The sequence below is a fragment of the Podarcis gaigeae genome (genome assembly GCF_964106915.1).
Source record: "Podarcis gaigeae genome assembly, chromosome: 4".
Lineage (NCBI taxonomy): Eukaryota > Metazoa > Chordata > Lepidosauria > Squamata > Lacertidae > Podarcis > Podarcis gaigeae.
Window position 1 is genome coordinate 32,299,907 of NC_139677.1, and position 18,743 is coordinate 32,318,649.

An 18,743-nucleotide genomic window follows, 5' to 3' on the forward strand; every position below is an offset into this window, starting at 1 on the left:
TACGTTCCATTGTGCATTGCAATACGAATATTGTGCATTACTGCTGTTACACTCAGTAGATCTCTTTTAGGCATAGTTTATATTTATATTTTGCCATTTTCCTACCAAGCCAGAAGAAATGGATAATTTGGAAAAGGGGAACCTTATTTATTCAAGGGATGCTTTCCTTACTCGGATGCAAGATTTAGGTAAAACTTGTTTGCCAGGACAGTGGAAGCAAAGATTTATCTCCTGACAAGTAGGAAGCTTCTAGACAGGAGAGAAAGCATTGGAAGACCATGTGTAATGTGCTTTTTTTTCTTTTCTAGGCAGATGGACAGTCTGTTTTGTGGAGAAGAAGGAAATAATGCGATCATATTTTAGCGTGTTGCGTTTAATGAGTTCTGCCGTCCTTCAGCGGCAGGCGGTTATTGTTTAGAAAAGACAAAGGAATTCCTCCTTTGTCTTTCTTTGCCAACTATCAGGCCCCATTACTGAAAATTAAGGTTCAATCAAATGCTTTTTCAGAGATAATTAGTGGCCAGCTTTGTGGTGCAGGGGATAATATGACCAAATTGCAGGATCACAGCGGTGTGTAGTGAAGTGTGAAGGAGCCAGTTCTCGATCCCTGCTCCTGGGGTCATACCCCTTCTTGTCAGAGATAATGTGGCAGTCAAAATGCTGCCTTCATACCTGCTGTGATAAAAAAATACACCCAAGCAAATAAATTATTTCAACGCCCCTCTCACAGTCGTCTTTTTTTTTCAGGGGGGAAATCAAGCCAGATCATTAGTAATAAACTATGACTTCATTAGAATGTCCCACCTAACAGGATTACAGAAGAATGTGTCAATAATTGGCAAAGGTTTGTCTTTCATTAATTAACACCTTTGTATGAATACAAACTTGTTATCCTCATGTTTTATAGGTGAAATATTACCATAAAATGAAAGCACACTTTTTATTGTTGTTTTAAAAAGTTGCCTTCAGTGCAACAACTATTTTATGAATTACTTTTGCAATTTTTTTTAAAAAGTGTCTTCTCTATTGGCCTTATTTGACTAAAATGGTTGGGGTGGTTTTAAAAAGGGAATATTTAGAGGAGGGGTTGTGGGGAAACAATATATTTAGAACAGAATACTGCCCACCATAGTTTTATGCTATTCTGTTCTTTTTTTCAAAAATGGCACCCCACTCTGTCTTTCACTCTGTACAGAATTCAATTTAAATAAAATTAACAAGGATAATAAAGCAGAATCGATCAGCTGTACAGCCATGTCAGAAAATTTGCAATTGTTTTCTTCACACAGTTGTAGGTCATAATATTTTTTGTACATGCTTACAAGTGTTTGTCATTCTCATGCAGACATTATGCACTTTAAATGCAAAATTTATTACGATTATATCAAGCATGAACTATGCCATCAGTATCGATACATTTCTTCACAAATGTAAGCAGTGCTTACAAGTATCTGTACTCAGAAGTATTTAATAAAGCAATGTAACCAGTGCCAGCTAGTTTAATACATATTGTCCGATTCCTTATAAAAACATAAAATGGTGTCAAGACTCCAAACTTAAAGAGCAAACCCAACTTTTTTGAATACTTCCTCTTGATACAAAATACACATGGGTCTTATTTAATTCCACCCCCCATGTACACAGATTGTGTCCCCAAGTGCTGCAATTTGACATAAAATACTAAAAATAAAGTCAAAACAAAAAAATTCCTTCCAGTAGCATCTTAAAGACCAACTAAGTTAGTTCTTGGTATGAGCTTTCGTGTGCATGCACACTTCTTCAGATACACTGAAACAGAAGTTACCAGACCCTTCTATATAGTGAGAAGGTGGGGAGGGGTATTACTCAGAAGGGTGGTGGGAATGGGTGATTGGCAGATAGCTGTAATGAGCCTGTTGACGACTCTTAACGACTGCAATAGGTCTTACAGGAAAAAGCAAGGGGTGAGAAGGTGAAAAATGGCTTTGTCATGTATAATGAGATAAGAATTCAAGGTCTTTGTTCAGACCAGGTCTCTCCATGTGGTTTTAAGTTTGGTGATAAGTTGCAATTCAGCAGCTTCTCTTTCCACATAAAAAATAAAGTGACATCATAAAAATAGGAAAAGTTATCATCATTCAGGGTAGGTGAAAATGCATCCATGTTAACTTGAGGTGATGTGTTTTACATGCCAAGTGGGCTTTAGATTTGTTTTGCCTGGACAGCAACACTCTGTCAGCAAACACAGTTTTATATATATTGATAGCATCACTCTCTTCCTAAATAGGCACTACACATGTGATCAGATTAGCCACTTGTTTTCAGAGGACAGAAGCTGTACAGAATTTGGAGTGCTCTTCAGTCTATGGGGTCAAAAGACCGACCAGTTATTCCTATGAAGTATTTGTGTGTGCATCCAACTCTACGAAAAGTTTAGTTTCCTTGATTCAACACACATCAGACTTACCGACAGTTAGCAAGACCATCAAGGATGCTGAAGAAGAAAACCAAGACTCACTTAGAGAACCTGTTCCACATAAGGAAAATCCAACTTCCAGGAGAGGATGAATTTTGCAGAACTAATTTGTTCCCGTGTGCGCCTCACTGTTTGTGCGCAATTGTTTGGGAGAGCTCCTGCACATCAGTGCATAGAAAAGCACCAAATGTTGGTCTCTAAAGTATGTTCAAGATTATGCAAATTCTGTCAACATGTTTTTATGTTTGCTGCTCTGTGTCAGGATCAAAAGAAATACAAAATTAGTTCCATGAATCCAAATGAGATTTAAACTACTCCCCCCCCCCCCGAACAGCAAACTCCTTCTGAAAGGGCATGGGTCGGCTCTGCAAAGAAAAAAATATTTTAAGAAATTCACTGGGAGCATTCACACCTCTTACATAAGGCTAAATGTCTCTTTGGACCCCAGCTTGCATCTCTTATGAGAACTACAGTTAGTATCTTAGGCTGCAATCCCATATCCTGGGGTAGTCAATGTGGTGACTTTCAGATGCCTTTGGACTACAGTTCTCATAATCTCTGACCATTGAACATGGTCCAACAGCATCTGGGCAGCATCACACTGCCTATCTCTGCTATACATAGTAAGCCCCATTGGATTCAATGGGGCTTATTTCTGAGGAGACATACAGAGGCTTGTTCTGTTAGACTAATTCTTCTTTTCTAATCATATGCAAACTTCTCTTGGACTAAATCCCATTGACTCCAATGCGGCTTACTTCTGAGTAGACATGATTACACTATTAATTCATTAACTTTTTAAAAAAGGAAAGAAATAGGAGATTCTTCTGCGGCAATCCAGTAAAGTCAATACAGTGGTACCTCGGGTTAAGTACTTAATTCATTCCGGAGGTCTGTTCTTAACCTGAAACTGTTCTTAACCTGAAGCACCACTTTAGCTAATGAGGCCTCCTGCTGCCGCTGCACCGCCGGAGCACGATCTCTGTTCTCATCCTGAAGCAAAGCTCTGAACCCAAGGTACTATTTCTGGGTCAGCGGAGTCTGTAACCTGAAGCATATGTAACCTGAAGCGTATGTAACCTGAGGTACCACTGTATATGTACCATCAGTGTTAAACAGAATGCTCTTTCTGCTTCATCCAGGGCATAATGGCTTTAGAAATGTGTGTGGTTAAAGAATGAGAATTAAGCAACAGTTAACAACTGGGCAATTCCTGCGGGTTGCTATTTTCATGCATTAGCACTATGATTTTCTGACTGATATACATTGTTAAGCATATGCCATTTTCTCTCAAGCTAAGAATATATATCTCTGAAAGAAATCTGTGTCTGTGCAACTTTTTCCCCTACCTAGATTCATACACATAAATATTGAAATCAGCAAATACATTTCTTGGAATAATTCTCTCAGTTGAATTTGCCTTCTAACTGTATAAAGCTGAAACTGTGACTTTCGGGGAAGGGACAGAGACAGAGATGTTTGCATTGATGTGGCTATTGATGACAAAAGCCAAATTCTCCCAGTTCTAAACATATTAGCCTAGAAAGGAAAGCTTCAGACCAAACCTGTTAACATCCACAGAAGAACACTTCTTAGTAGCAAGATCTCTGAATGTTCCGTTGTGTTTTAAACTGCTTTGATTTTGTTAGTTAGTTTAAAACCCAGATGAAAATATACATGGAAATATACCGTGGTGGTAATATATTGCTTTGTATGCTGGGTTCAATCCTCAGCATCCCCCCATAGGGCTGGGGTGCAGCCCTGTCTGAAACCTGACAACTGCTCCGAGTCCTTGTAGGCAATTCTAAGCTACATAGACCAGTGGTTTTCAACCAGTGTTCCATGGCACCCTGGGGTGCCTTGAATGACAGTCAGGGGTGCTGTGGGCAACAATAGCCTCTGTCCCTCTTTCCTTCCCTCCCTCCTCTGATGCCCTCTTGCGTTTCTGCCTCCCAAAGGCTTGCACAGCTGTTCATCGCAGCAGCCCTGGTTACAAGCCCCCCGGTGCCTCCGGGGCTGGCCAACGGGTGCTTCCCAGGCCCCTGTGGGGCAGTGTGAGGAGGCACCTTTCTTTGGGAGGGGCAGCTCAGAGACCAGGGGCATCAACCGTGGCTCCCAAGGAGTGGGGAGAAGAGAGGGGAATGAGGGAGGGTGTCCGGAAAAGAGTGAGAGGTTGAGAGCTCAGCAGGCAAGGGGTGACATAACTGGGCTCCTCAGCCCCACAAGGATGCCACAGAAAGAAGGAGTTGGTTAAGGGAGCCGTGGAGCTAAAAGGGTTGAAGACCTCTGACGTAAACCAGTGGTCCCACATGGTATGATATAGCTTTCCATGCTCCTGTTTAGCAAAGAAGCAAATAATGAACAGCATGGCTGAGGTGCCAATCTGAAAAGGATTTGCATGGGAATGGGGTTCACATGCTCTAGATGTGTGAAGAAAATGTTATGTGAAAAAGCTTAGTGACAGGAACTGCTACATCTGGGCTTCCTGTCTCCCTGCTCCTTTAGCACATCCAAAGCCACTTAACAACCAATTAAGTTCTTGTATTCACCAGCAAGTTTTAATCTAAGAGGAGAAAACCATGAAAAAGAATGTTAGGAGAAATAAACTCTTGCACACATCTTTCATAAAAACATTTGTCATCCGAACGATAAAATATTTGTTAATCGGACTTTAGAGGCTTTGCAAACAAAGAAAGCGCAACATAACTCAAGTGGCAGGTTGATTTTTATTTTATTTTTTACATCCATGTTTTGGAATCTAAATGTTAATATACAGTAAATATCACACATATTACTTCAGGCCTGCTTAGGTATTATTTTAATAAGTTTATTATCAAACTTACACACAGTCATGTGGTGTAAAGTCACACACACACAAAAAGAGAATATTATGGAAACGGGTTTTGTTGAAGTCAGTGAAATTTCATACCACTATATGTAAAATTGTGAAGTTCTTTTGCCCTCCAATTAAGGGATGTAAATACGGGAAACCAGAACTGAAAATAGAAATCATACCTTGTGTGACATAATGATTAAGAGGACAAGCTAGGAGCTAGGTAAGCCCTCAGCTATAAACATACTGGGTCGTATTCAGCAAGCTACTTTCTTTTAGCTTGAGACCCACACCTGTAATTTGGGGATAACAAGACTGGCCTATGTTGCAGGGGCATTGTCAGAAATACTACATTAATGGGTGCAAAGCACTTTGAGCACAAAATACAACATAAATATTCTTTTCTAGTGTTATTGTTTATTAAATATCTTTTATTTAGAGAAAAGCAGTGTGATTGAAAAAGAAGGTGGTCAGTCCAGCCTAGAGCCCAAGACTGAGAACTTACGCTTGCTAATTGCCACCCGATCTCAAGTTCCCTATTCTGCACTTCTGAACACAACTGGGCAAAACCAGAGAGTGGGTGACAATGCCTTGTCTCTATCGGGCTCCCAGGCAAACCCACCCACCCTGCTTCTTGATGAAATGCCTCATAGATTTGCTTCTACCACAGGCTTTTGCAAAAAATAAAAAATGGTGCTGCATTTCATTACCAGCAAATTGGTGTTGAACTAGGGTTGTCTGAACCAAACTCTGCTTGGGCCATGGGGCTTTCCTGATTGGTCTTTCCCACTATGTCACTCATGCGAGAAGAGCCCACTTCATTTGCAATGATCCCCCCCATCCCTCTGCTGCACATCTGACACCATTATGGAGTGTCTTCAATACTCCAGAGCACCTCTTTCAAAGGGTGCGAGAAGTCGCAGAGAGGGAAAGGAGGTGGAGGAGCCATGAGAGGTTGAATGAGAGGTCCTCCTGCTCACACAATTTGGATCGAATCCCAGTCACCCACAAACTCTTAGCAAAGACGGGGGGGGGGTGCAACATGGTGGTGACAGTGGGGGTATATGGAGCCACTTCCTAAATAGCCAGGGAACCTGTGACAACAGCCAGAGTAAGGGCTGCACTTCTTTGGTCAAGTTAAGCAGAGAGGGAAAGGTATGGTGGCTCTGTGCTTGCACCACTGTCATTACTTGCAGAAGAGTGGGTACCAATGGGCTGATCTCTGTAGGATATAGATGCAAGAAGAATGCAAGGCTTCTCACCATTCTTGCTTCTTTTAATGGTAGCAGCAACTCTTCTTCACCTACGAATGAAGAACTGCTGTTACTACAGAAGGTAGGAGGAAAAGCAAGTGTCCCAGCCCAGGTGTTCCTCACCTCCATCTCTCTCCATAGCAGATTTATGTGGTTAGTCCGCAACAATTTGTGAAATGCAGTATACTCAAATTGCTTAGACAGGGGAAATTGCAACTCTCTGAGTTTCTTAATGCCAGGCACTTCTGTTAGAAGCTAACCATAGATAGCTCTGGGAAAATATATTCAGATGTGAAAAAATATTCAGACGTGTCCTGCTGCTTTCAGGTTGTTTACGAACCTGCATTCCATGGAATACGTGAGTTATTTTAGTCTTCTCTCTCCCTCTCTTTATTTGGAAGAATCACATCAGAAAAGCTTGGGGAATTTCACTACATGATACCATAACAAAACTCTCCTGTGAAGTTCTCAAGAAGGTTAAAAAAAAAAATAGCTGGGGAAATGCCTTGAGTTACTAAAATTTTAATTTACTCTGAATTAATTACTGATTAATTATTGCTCTCAAAATTTTCACTTGCAATTGAGTATTCAGGGAGTTTTCTGGATGCATTCACTGATGAACAGAATAAAGTTCTGAAAAGAAAGTCAAGACACTCACCACACATCGGATGAATACAGATCCTTCAACTGAAAGATAAAAAATTTCCTCAACAGAAAATGGCTCACTTTTGGACTGGTCAAAAATCATTCTTAACAGAACTTGATTTAGTTTATCTTTACGTGCCCATTTTATAGAAGCAAAAATAAAAAATAAAAGGAGGAATTTATTATTCTGTAAACCATTTACAGGCCGGTGCCATAGTTCCACCATCTATGAGGTTCAGTGGACTTCAACTATCCATAAAATTATGTAGCCAAACATGGATGACTACTGATTTTATTCATTATTGTTATTTCTACTATTATGATATTTAGTCTGTGGAGTCAAGTCTTGAATACTGGCAGCCTGGATTTTAAGAAACAGTATTTTCCTATCTATGAAATAGCTATTTTAAAAAGATTACCTTGGTTTACAATACAAAAAAAAAATATATGTTTCAAATTGCCTGTATCCTCATATTTGATAATAACATGTAAGTTCATTCCAATCTGAGATTTATTGCAATTCAACAACCTTGGATTCTCTCTGATACGTGGCTCTTTGGGTCTCCAACTGAATTGTCTTCTAACCTCATTGAGATATTTGTTTTGCACAGTTTCTTTGTTAGTAATGGCAGAAGAAGAATTCTGCAGATATTCACAGTTCTGAGGAAGAAGCATGCTACAGGTTTGGAGCAGAAATGTGCTGCATTTGTTGTCACTTCATGATATCCCCTACATTTCCCAAATCCCAGAAATGATGCACAGAAGGTATCTTCAGTAGAGGGGAAGGCTTCAATGAATTGATAAATATGGCAGATAGCTACTAAATCGCATAACCTTCCTTATCATTTATAGGAACTTTCACAACCGCATCTGTAGAAATACAGAAAATGTCTTTCAGACTTAGCAGCATTAAGGAGTTAAGCATTCATTGGAGATGTTGAATGAACAAGCAGTGTCTTGCAGTCTTTTTTTTTTTTAATGGGCAAAACACCGGATAAAGGTCATTCTTAGCCCAAAGGCCAAGCAAAACCACAACACGAAACACTAATAATGTTAGAATGGGCTAAGAGAGGAAATAGAACGTGAAAAAGACTATGCAAAAGAATGTACAACTTGTACATATACTGCAACTTGTACATATATGCCAAAACCCAAGTGTTGACATTTTGAGCCATAGTCCATGGTCACTTGTCATGAGGTTGTATGTGAAATTCTTCTTCAATATGGTCAGTCTACAACTCTCCATTCGGTCTGGGTTTCTCATCATTCTTGTCTGGGCGCATTCCGGTGTCATTCTTTTTTGAAGACGTTGACCATATGATCATATTCAAATAGCCAAGCGTTTACAATTTTCAGATCTGCCAAATAGCGAATCAACCTTTATAATTAAAGGTGACAAGCTGACAAGAAAAATGAATGTAAAATTGTATACGTATATGAATGTTTATGTCAGATTGCCGTCTGTGCAGTTGTTTTCTCTTTGTCAATAGCCGAAGGCTCATTTCTCTGTACTAGAAGCACATTTTTATATCAAGGCCTTCAGACAGCTCCCCTTCGCCCTAGTGAATCTGCTGATTAATTTTGGATGCTCCTCTTAATTAACACCCCAAAGGAAGTCTAGATTTTCTAGCCTATATTCCGTGTAAAACAAGTGAATCTGAAGAACGATGACCTAAGGAGACAAGCGCACTCTGTCCGAATGACATTACAAGAACATTGAATATCTCACAAGTCAAGACCTGGTCAGGCAGTGCCTAGGGAAAACATAGGCCTTTAATCAGGGCAGAAGTAAGACTCATATTAGTCCAATTTCATTTTCTTTATTGCTGACAAAGAGGGGCTGGGATGGATGCCACCTGACAGTTGAAACATGGTGCCCCTGTACCAGAGCGGGTGCCATTGGCCTTGATTAATCATTGGATCCATTTTGTCTTCCAGGCAGATACGTGGATGATGGATACAAGAGGAAAAAACAGTGATGTGATTTATTAGGAAATTAGGATAAAATAACACACTGGGTAATTGCACATGGGTCTCAGGAAAAGAACTGTGCAGTGAGAAGCAAAATGCCAGAGAGCAATGATTTCCACATCAGTTTTTAGAGAGAGACTTGCAATCCCCTGATACTCTTTAAATGCATAGTGTCCAAGGGAAAAAGCACCAGCCGTCCTTGTCCTTGAAGAAAAATAAAGCACTAGGCTTCTAATGTAAGATACTGAGATGTCCTGAAGAGAGAAAGAAAAACACTGTATACATTCAACCAACTGTTGCTTCACTGGCAGAGCTGGCAAAATTCCTGTTCTTTCACATTCCCTGGCTCATATTCATGTAACTAGCATTTCTGTGGTGCTTGTCAAAGTTTTCCAAATGCTTCACATACCTTACAGTCACCTTAGGAACAGAGAAATTTGAGATTGGTCCATTTAGGTCAGTATTGACTCAACTTAGAAGCCTCTAAGTTCCAGGAATGGGTCTTTCGCAGCACTACCTGGAAATGTCTGGAATTGAACCTGAGGCCTTTCGTATTCAAAGTGTGTGCACAGCCACCGAGCTACAGTCCTTTCCCCTTCAGGCTGGGACACTTTACAAGCTGTTGACAAACCAGCTTATTGTGTGTACTGAAGAACATCTAGGTTCAGTCCTTTCCTGTGGATCTCACCCATGTAAACCTATAATGAATGATGTGCCACTGGAGTGAGATTTTCGTGGTGCTTTTTGTGTATTACAGTCAACAAAGGGGACTTTCCAAAGGCAAGAATATATGAGATGAGCTTCGCTATGAAGGACCTCTGACAATAGAAGTCATTCAGTAATTTGAGGTTTAATTCCCTATAAGCTCCTAAGTGCAATGCAGTAGCCTGTTCAGAACTGTGTAGTCCTACGCAGAGGATTTAGAATGTATTCTGTACTTTACTTATGGAATATGCAGAACTGGTGAAACTTACTGGAAAAAAATAAGAAATCAAGATAACAAACTTTTTATAAAAGAATGGAAATGGTTTATTGAATATTTAATTATAAACAGCTAAGAACATTGGCAGGTTTATTGTAATAACCTGCAGTTTCATGAGGGTATATATTTAAAGTAGATGAATAAATGAACAAATTGAGTTAATTTGGATATGCAGAAAATATTTAAAAATAAATTAAAGGAACCACAGAAAGAGGGAGAAGGAAGTCAAGTCTTGAAATGTTAAAATGACTGTAAAATTGAAATGTATAAAATTGAAAACCAGGAAGGAAGGAAGGAAGGAAGGAAGGAAGGAAGGAAGGAAGGAAGGAAGGAAGGAAGGATACTGTAGACAATACAAAAATGAAGAAAAATGTCACGGTAACAACTGAGTATGAAGAGTGGAAGGGGCAGGTGACACCAGGGGTGCCAACTTGAATAAACTATTGTGCGGGCCCAGGTAAGCCCTGCCCTGCATAATCAATCCCATGACACAGTGCAAACACATCATTTGAATGGGAATGCCCATAAACTTTGTGGGGTGCCAGCCCCCTCAAATATTTTATTGTGGGGGCTTTGGCCCCTAGGAGTTGGCTCCTATGGGTGCCACAAGGCAAGACAGAAATCCATCTGGAGGAGAGATTGAAAGACAAGAAGAAAGTAGCCTAAGAAACACAAAGCAAAAATTATCCTGCTTAACACAAGCATACTGTCTTTGAGTGATATGAAAGCTCTGCCCATATTTGTATGTTGCCATCAGCCAAGACTGGCTAAAATTCAATGTGCCCAAAGACCTAAATAAGCAGTCAAAGTTCATACATCCATGGTTGTGAAACTCAGTCCTTTCCATGTCTGGGGAGCAAGAAAAGGCTGGCCATGGCAAAGTGAAGACAGCAGAAGACTCCAACTCCTTTTGTTGCTTTTCAGTTCCATCATGGGGTAATGTCTGTTGATGTTCTCCCCAATGTTCACTTTGGTTCTCGGTCAACCCAAACTCTGCTTTAAAATGCATTGCCCCCTCTGCATTATAACATATTGTTTTGATTTTTCCACAGCAATCTTTCATGTTGAGCCTTACAGCTTTAAACCACTGACTTCACAAGCATATTCAGGTTTTAATATCTATTGATTTATTTCCACATCTCGAAAGGTACCTCTCAGGACTTTGAAGCTGCAGTGTTGTAATTCCTGTTGTTATATGCATATTTTATGCTTTTGTTTTCCTGTTTAGTTTCTTAACCATCCCTAGGAAATCATGGGTATAAACAATATTTCCAGATTTCAAATTTCCTTTGGGAAGAAGAAATGGGGAATATCTTTCTATGGGAAGAAACGTCCTTCATGTCAAGATTCACTACTGGCAGAGCTTTGACTCCAAGAAAGCTGTGTTGGTTTCCTGTCATCATACGTGAAAATGCTTGCTCCCAAATGACCATTTCTCCCTAAGCACACTTTTTGTATTTATAATATTAGAAGAACTTCACTTAGTAGCTCTTGATGCTGGGGCACAGTGGTGTGGTTAGAGAGATGCTTTAATACAGAACTGTGAGAGATATAATTCCCCTTTCTGAGAATCTGAGAACAGCACATCTGCAGGTCTCTCAGCCACCAGATCTATAATGCCCTTGTTAATGGTATATCCGGCATGATAACATATATTGCAATCTTCCACGGCTTCAGATAAGGTTAAAGATTCATTTTAGCTCTTAGTAACAGAGATCCATTCACAACTTCAGGAATGACTGACTCTGTCTCCTCCATATAAAAGAAGAAAACTATAACATATGCTGTCCTCTTGGCAGTACCTTTTGAATCTTGTTTTGTGTCAATGTAACATAAAGAAACAAGAGGCCTGCGTGTAATTTGGATTCTTCCAAGGATCCCCTTTCAATCTAATGTACTGTTGTGAAATTAAGCCAGTAAAACTATATTACTAGTCCATTTGGGGGCCTACTTTGCTATCTTTACTCGGTGACAAATTCTGGTTTCCATGGCTTGTTCAATGACGATAAGCAGCACGATTTACAGGTATAAGTTAACAAATGAGATCAATTAAAACGTCTCGTGGTGGCACCTGTTGCAGTGTAGGGTTGCACTAAATGATTCCCACATCATTGTTTCCTGCGCGGCCCACCATTTGCAGCCTCTCCACATGCAAAGCAACAATGGGGGAGTTGTTTCCTAATGGTCATGAACTGAGAAAGCAGGCCTTATCCTGTAGCCTCGGTGTATGATTATGATCACTAGCAAGGGGGGGGTCGCGAGAGAAGCACAGTGAATATTTTCCAACCCCTTTTGCACAAATGAATGGCTGTGTTTCATGCCACTCCTGATTGCAGCGGCATCTTGGATTGCTCAATTTGTTACCAATTTGTGCTGTCAGTGACCTTCATTCATGGCATTGAATTTGCCGGAGGATACCTTTACACAGATCTATATGCACAGATCCATTGATCTTTGGATTTTGCTTGTTTTATAAAAAACATTGCCTATAATGCAGTAACTAACAAAACAAAGATTATTTTTTTAATAGGAAAATGTTTCAGCTTCCACTTTCTCTGGCTGATCTGATATGAATCAAAGGATCGAAGTGTTGTTGTTGTTGTTGTTTTGCCTTCCTGTTTGGCTTGGACAGACATCTCAAGGCAATGTGCAAAATGCATAGCCTCCAATATTTCTCTGATAAAAATGAGGAAATCCTATTCTATTTAGTAGTAGTAGTGGTGGTGGTGGTGGTAGTAGTAGTAGTAGTAGTAGTAGTAGATGATTTATTATATTTATACCCTGCCCATCTGACTGGGTTGCCCCAGCCACTCTGGGTGGCTTACAACATACTATATAAAAACATAATTTTTAAAAAATAAATAACTTATCTATACAGGGCTGCCTTCAGATGTCTTCTAAAGGTTGTATAATTACTTATCTCTTTGGCTCGGGGGGTCGCATAACTCCATACCCACCAACATTTCTCTGATGAAAATAGGGATGCCCTAAGGAAAAGCAGTGAAGGGACACGGGTGGCGCTGTGGGTAAAACCTCAGTGCCTAGGACTTGCCGATCGTCAGGTCGGCGGTTCGAATCCCCACGGTGGGGTGCGCTCCCGTTGCTCGGTCCCAGCGCCTGCCAACCTAGCAGTTCGAAAGCGCCTCCGGGTGCAAGTAGATAAATAGGGACCGCTTACTAGTGGGAAGGTAAATGGCGTTTCCGTGTGCTGTGCTGGCTTGCCAGATGCAGCTTGTCACGCTGGCCATGTGACCCGGAAGTGTCTTTGGACAGCGCTGGCCCGCGGCCTCTTAAGCGAGATGGGCGTACAACCCCAGAGTCGGACACGACTGGCCCATACGGGCAGGAGTACCTTTACCTTTAAGGAAAAGCAGGGCATTTCAAATCAGAAACCAGGACAAGCTTCTGTAAATCTGGGGCTGTCCCTGGAAAATAGGGACACTTGGAGAGTTTGAAAATTCAACAAAAACAGGTTTAAAAGTAGTTATGAAATGGGGGGGAAATGAGGCTGCCCCTCAATCTATCTCTCTGCCAACTGCATCTATGCTGCTCACTTGTTTTTCCATTTTTTCCTGAGGTAATAAATGCTTCCTCCTCCACACTGAAATGCTCCTTTGAACTCTGCAGCTTCAGACCTGTCTTGTCATGGCCGGAACCACAGCCAAGAGGAACTTTTAGAAGCAGGGAGCAGACTGAGTCATAGACCTTCAAACAGATAGCAGCCATACATAGGTTTGTTGGTAGCTGACCCAGTCAGTCAAGGACAGCAGGGTTTAGAACAGTTGTGGTGTGGGCTGATAACTTTGTCGCTTAGTTGTGTCAAGCTGGGCACATTTTCATCTTCCGTCGGTGATAGCGAGATGGTTGAATCTGGATGAACACAGCAGTAATCTGTAGGAGGAGGGTGTGTCAATTCAGAGTGTTTTGGCTTGGACAGACTCCAGTTCTGGAGTTTTCTGGCTTTGGGAAACGATGTCTCGAGTGTCGTCAGAGCCTGTATCTGGCGTTTCCGTAACCCAAATCCATGCCCCAGTCACTGCTTGAAGGTGCAGCCATGACAAAGCCATTACTTCTGTAATGCCTTTTAGCCTAAGTCCTTGTTCCTCACTCCCAACTGAAATGAAATGGAAGTACTTACAATGTCACAGGGCTGCATTCATCCATCACTAGCTTTGTCTCTCCCTTCATCCTTCCTTCGGGGCGATCCCACTCCCAGACATAGGGAACCTGTGGCTTCCTGGTGTGGTTGGACTCCCAACCTTCTGCAAACATAGCCAATGCCCAGGGGCACTGCCCATGGTAGTCCAGCCACATCTGCAGAGCCGTGAGTCCTCTACCTTTGCTTTAAACCACAGCAAATGTTCTTGTCCTTTCTTCTGCACATCATCTAACCGTTGCGAAGTCAGGGTGCCAAGGTACACAAACCCAAATCGCATTATAAGAGTTTGTTTATTGCACCTTCTAAGTGCTTCCTAAAGCCTGCATGCCAGCCAAACACTGTGAGACAACTCCTTCCACTTATTTTGTTTGTTGGAAATGCCAATCTCCAGGAGCAAATCCCAATTTATTATAAGAATGGGAGTCAAAGTGTTCATTTTACGGTGGGCAGGGTCTGCAATTAAGCGTGTGTGTCCCTTCCCCTCCAAAAAAAATAAAAAGTGTGTTGCTGATTATGAAGGAGCAACCACTAGTGTTTTAACAAGCAGCCATCGTTCTTTGACCACTTACTGTGAGTTAAAGCAACAGGGCAAGGAAGCTACTTTTCCCCTCACGGTTCTGTTTGAATTCCATTGATTAATGTTGTGGGCGCCTTTCCATCCAGGGCCTCCATTTGAAAGGATTGTTTACCATAGGCTTGTAATCAACCTGCCTTAGCAGCACCCTATTAGCCGTGATAACAGGGGCTGCTGCAATTTGGTCCTGAAAGGAAAACCTCCTCCAATGGCTCCTCGGATGCTTTTGTGCTGCGGCTGCCCTGTTATCTTCATTTGTAATTTGTTTTCAAGAACAGTGATTTACATTTCACTTGGATTACACCTTTTAATGTCTCACCGATGTAAAGTGGCTGCTGTGGAAACTCGCATCCCTGCTAGATTTCAAACGCCGCATTTGAGGCTTCAGTGGAGAGGATTACAATTACAATTAAAATCAAAAGCTCCCTGATTCTTTTAATGATGCGCACTAACTCTTTGTAGCCTATCGTGCGGCAATATAATAGCAATTTCTTTTTTAGCGATATGAAATAGCGGTGTGCTTTTTGCTTCATCGTCATCTACAACCAAATATACTGCTGAGAAAGACTACTTCCTGTGCTTAAAGAGAGAGAGAGAGAGTTCAGAGGGACAAATTACCAAGGGGAGGGGAATTATTGAAGATAGGAGTCGAATGAAACGTTTGGCTGTCAAAGCTTGCATTTTGTTAACACAATTGAAGAACAGATGTCTTTTTCAAGTCTGTGCTGTTGTTTTCAAAGTTGTCCCCATATATCAGCCTTCCCCAACTTGGTCCCATCCAGATGTTTTGGACCACAAAGGCCATCACTCCACAGCAGCATGGTCACAAAGTCTGGGGCAGATGGAGGGCACCAGACTGATGTTGACTATGGCATTCCCTCCATGTTTCCCATTTTAAGCAAGACATCCCAGACTGACAGAAGCTCCTGGCTTCTGATCCCAGTCCGGGATGTCCCATTTTGGTTCACACCAGAGCATGGGACCAAAAAGGGGGGGGGAATTTACCTTCACCCACTACTACTCTTCTTCCTCCTTCCATTGCGGTTCATCTGGAAGCTGGCATCCGGACGTACACCTGTAGTGCCGACAAAAGGACGAAGAGGAGACTGCACCTTCCCCTAGACCAGCCTTTCTCAACCTGTGGGTCCCCAGATGTTGTTGAACTACAGTGGTACCTCTGGTTACGTACTTACTTCGTTCTGGAGGTCTGTTCTTAACCTGAAACTGTTCTCAACCTGAAGCACCACTTTAGAGCTAATGGGGCCTCCTGCTGCCGCCGCACTGCTGCTGCATGATTTCTGTTCTCATCCTGAAGCAAAGTTCTTAACTTGAGGTACTATTTCTGGGTTAGCAGAGTCTGTAACCTGAAGGGTATGTAACCTGAGGTACCACTGTACAACTCCCATCACCCCTAGCTAGCAAGGCCAGAGCTCAAGGATGATGGGAGTTGTAGTCCAACAACATCTGGGGACCCACAGGTTGAGAACCACTGCACTAGACCGTGCCAGTCGGTGGAGCATCTCCCAAGGTGGCGGATACCGTGAAGGAGGAGGAGGCCGGCAGATATCAGCAGACAAAGGTAGTAGGGTGAAAGGGGTGAGTGGTGGGGTCAGCAGGATGGGGGCGTGCCCTGATTTGCCCTCTTAAAATGTTGGGGGTATGCCATGGGAATCTACTTTCTGTTGTCATAGTATAGATTGAGTGTGGGGAACCTTTGGTCTTCCATCAGCCCAAGCATGGGCAGGGCTGATGGGAAATGGAGACAAATAACATCTGGGCGGCACCTCATTGGTTTCCCCTGGCTCAGGCCTTGTCACATGACCTGCTGTGGCCCATTACTCTTCAAGAGGCGTCTTACTGGTCAGACTGGAATCTCAGAATTCCCAAGCATCCCCAGGTACTAGGCTGGTCTATGGAATTGTCCTGAGGAATCCACTGCCACAAATTAGATAGCTTTAAAGGAGAACCATGCTAGCTAATGGTGGGAAAGTCATTCCCTCAGCCACAGTGATCAGGTGTGAGTTGCTTGCGTAGCCAAAATGGCTCCACAAGACGAAAGTATTAAGAGGAACCCCAAGGTTTCTAGAACTAAAAAAGGGGGAGGAATGAGGTGGGGAGTCTCCAAAACAGCTCAGTGAGAATGTGGCCATAGAATGTGCATCTTGTGAGTGGGAGAGAAAATGTGGGCAAATTGAATTAAATGGCTAGAATGCTGAACCAGAGCACATAACAAAGCCACATTTTGTTGTGGGTTCCACTTGTCAATTTCTCTTACTCCATTTTCTGGCAGGGCGTTTGCCATTATTCCCTGGTCATGGGCTTCCCAGAATGATCATTTGAATGGCCGGTGTGTACACGGTGTAGACATCTGTGTGTGAGAGAGCACACACTTTTCTTTTCAGGTATACCTTCAACCCCCTTCAATATTATGGTGTCAGTGATATCACTGCTCAGTTGCTTTTGCAATAATGAAAAAGCTTTCGTTGTCTGCCCTCAAAACCTTAGGAAAAGAATATTTTCCCCTAGTTATATATTTAACATATGTTGTTCTCGACTGCTCCATTTGCTCTTTTGAAGTATAACTTCAAGACTGTTCCTTTTGATTGTTTTTCACTTTATTTCTCTCCTTTGTAGCCCACCAACGTATCCCTCTGCAACTTGGCAATGAATGTAATTAATGAACATAAAAGTTTTGTTTTATTATTTTGAACACTATCTTGTTAAATATTCATCATTAACCTATGGCTATTTCTCTCCCCTTTCCTGTTTATATTATTTTTATAAAGTTTAACTTCTAATAATTCATATATATTTAATCACATATTAACAGAGTTTAAGCGCCCAACATATCTATATATTTTTATCTCTTAATGAAAAGAAATGTTTTATAATTGCCAGAAAGTTACTTTGCTTAACACGTAGTATGTTTTCTACAAAGCCTTTCAGTGCAATCTTATATAGAAATATATTCAGAAGTAAGCTGAGTATAGGAGTTCAGCCTCACAGAATAATCCCACAATATAAGTGGATTTACCTCCAAGTGCACACAGGATTGGGGCCTTATGCCCATTCTAGCCGTGGATGTCCACAATCAAAAACAGTTACACTTCTGAACGTCAATTGCTCAAAACCAAAGTAGGGGAATGTGCTCTTTGTTGATGGCAAGGGGAAAATAGGTTTTCTAAAAATCAAAAATTCCCTGGATGCCAAGATCCACATTTGGGGGCAAATAATCTGGTGATAGATTTTTTTTTTTAAATCACAAAATATGCAGCAAATTAAGCATGGAAATATAGACTGTTAGACCTTTAAAATATGCCTTTGTGAGTTCCAGAACTTTCCCTTAGCACAGAAAAGACCACACATTTCTTAAGTTAGAAATTATTTACTTATAAACTCTCCGAAGGTCAGATTCATGTGCTTTTTCCATACATCAGTCAGAAAACACAGGCAGTAAAACTTGGCTTTGTGGCACTGGTGGTGAAAGTTCCTAGGAACACAAGAATGGCTTGTAAGAGCCATGCAGTCTGAGCTTGGAGCAACCAGCTCAGACCTCTTTACATGCTGGTCTTTTCTTGTAGAGTGAAAGGGAACAATAGGCTTGATTACCTTCTTACCAAAGCGAGAGGGAGTGACCTAGCTAAGCCTGGCAGGACAGCCTACTCTATGGTCTTAACCCCTTCATGCATTTATTAGACTTAAGCATGTAGGTTATATGAAGCTGGTTATCCCATAGCTCTTGCTTGCAGGTTTCCCACAGGTACCTGGTTGGCCGTTATGAGAAGAGGATGATGGACCAGATGGGCCTTGGGCTTGATCCTGCAGGCTTTTATTATGTTCTTATGATATTTCTAAGTGAATCAGAGTGCAT